Source organism: Panthera tigris, chromosome C1 (genome assembly GCF_018350195.1).
Source record: "Panthera tigris isolate Pti1 chromosome C1, P.tigris_Pti1_mat1.1, whole genome shotgun sequence".
In the NCBI taxonomy this organism is placed as follows: domain Eukaryota; kingdom Metazoa; phylum Chordata; class Mammalia; order Carnivora; family Felidae; genus Panthera; species Panthera tigris.
Genome location: NC_056667.1, coordinates 143,570,432 through 143,572,219, shown reverse-complemented (window position 1 = coordinate 143,572,219; position 1,788 = coordinate 143,570,432). Strand labels below are relative to the sequence as shown.

At 36.2% G+C, this 1,788-nt stretch overlaps 1 long non-coding RNA gene across 1 annotated transcript; it reads right to left on the bottom strand.

The window, feature by feature from the left end:
- Window positions 1-300: 300 nt before the first annotated feature.
- On the bottom strand, window positions 301-1,351 carry LOC122241382. Its single transcript, XR_006221490.1, has 2 exons — window positions 1,114-1,351; window positions 301-582 (listed from the first exon to the last, which is right to left on the bottom strand). It is a non-coding gene; the product is annotated as an uncharacterized LOC122241382 (long non-coding RNA).
- Window positions 1,352-1,788: the final 437 nt, after the last annotated feature.

Sequence of the window (1,788 nt, the reverse complement as noted above, 5' to 3'; positions counted from 1 at the left end):
GACGCCCAACCAACTGAGCCACCCAGGTGCCCCTAAAAACATGGTTTTTTATATAAGCCAGTGGGGACATTTTACAAAAACAAATGGAACAATTTCTGTAAACTAGAGAACTTCTTGGAAGCATTAATAGTCCTTTATGCTTATCATGACTCTTAAAAAATCAATGCAGTATAAAACATTCACTGAGCTTTTTGACTTGTGAACCAAATTTTAAAATGAGTACTGCCCTAAGGAAATGATCTTGGAAATACTTCTATATACATATTTACTAATTCACTGTAAAAAGATAATAAAGACAGATTCTGTTCATGTATGTTTTTATTCTTCAGGAGAATATATAACATGACTTAAGATACAATTTTCTTACAATTAAATTTAGAAATTCTGATTTAGAAATCAGGTGAAAGCATCTTAGGACAAGGCTAATTTTCTAATGCCATTCCAAGCAAATATCATAGATAATGTCCTATTCCATGCAACCACAACAATAATAAAAGGATCATGTAATTTTCTTCCAGGATTGTATTCATATCCTTCGTGAAACTCTTGGTTCAAGCCCTTGAGAACTCCTTGAAGGCAGTGCTAATAATGGAAAACATGCACACTGATCATTACTGTGTATGTAGTAAAGCAAACAATTCAAGGAAACAATAACTACTGTATGATTCAATTATTTTAGAAGACACGGAATTAAATCATTCTCAAATTTTACTAGTCAGAAAATGATTTCCTGCATTTATTAAAAGGAAAGTTCTGAGTCCATTAGTCTGTATGGGACCCAGGAATTCGTCCTTTAACAAGTTTTCCTTGTAATTCTTATTCAAATGGTTCATAAATTAACAGATGACACCTTACATACCCTGACTTTAATTGTAGCAGTCTATTAAAAGATTACAAAAGGGAAAGTAAATAAACAGTATAATGGTTACCTTTATGTTATAATTTGGCGGGGCCATGGTGCCCAGATATTTCTGGATGTTTCTATGAGGGTGTTTTTGGATGAGATTTACATTTAATCAGTGAACTTTGAGTAAAGCAGATTGCCTACTATACTGTGGGTGGACCTTATCTAATTAGTGGAAAACTTGAGTTACAACAAAAGGCTGAACTCACCCTTGCCCCACGTCCCACCCAAGCAAGAGGAAATTCTCCAACAGACTGAATACATCATCTGCAACATGAGTTCTTCCTGGTTTGCCAGAAGGCTGCCTTTGGACTGCAACTACAACTCTCCTGAGTCTTTAACATGTCAGCCTCCTCCATCAAAATGAGGATTGGCTCTAAGGAGCCAATTCCTTAGAGCAAATGAATCAACCTTCTTGGTTCTATTTCTCAGGAGAACTCTGACTGATATGTAGGGGAAACCATGACAGTAATTGTACAGTGACTCTAGTCCCAACATTCTCAAGCTAGAATATGGAATCCCTACTGATTGGTTTGTTAGCACTCTATAATCTTCTGGGAATTCCCATTCTATTTATTCCTCTACCTGTCCACTCCAGCATGTACGTCTGGTTGAATCAAACAGACTCTAGCTCTGGAACATCAGAAATAAAACTGAGAAAGTTAAATCAACTTCCCTTGAGGTACCGAAAAAAAGGATCATAGGTATTTATAATTTGAAGCCAGGATTGAGAACCGTTAATCCAGGACCTTAGGTACCGTATCAGGACTATTGGTTTGTTTACTAGGAGCCATGGGAAGCCACTAAAAATTCTTAAATAAAAGAGTGTCCTTATCAGGTTTGAGGTTTTTTTATATGATCATTTTGGCAGCTGGGAGAGTGTG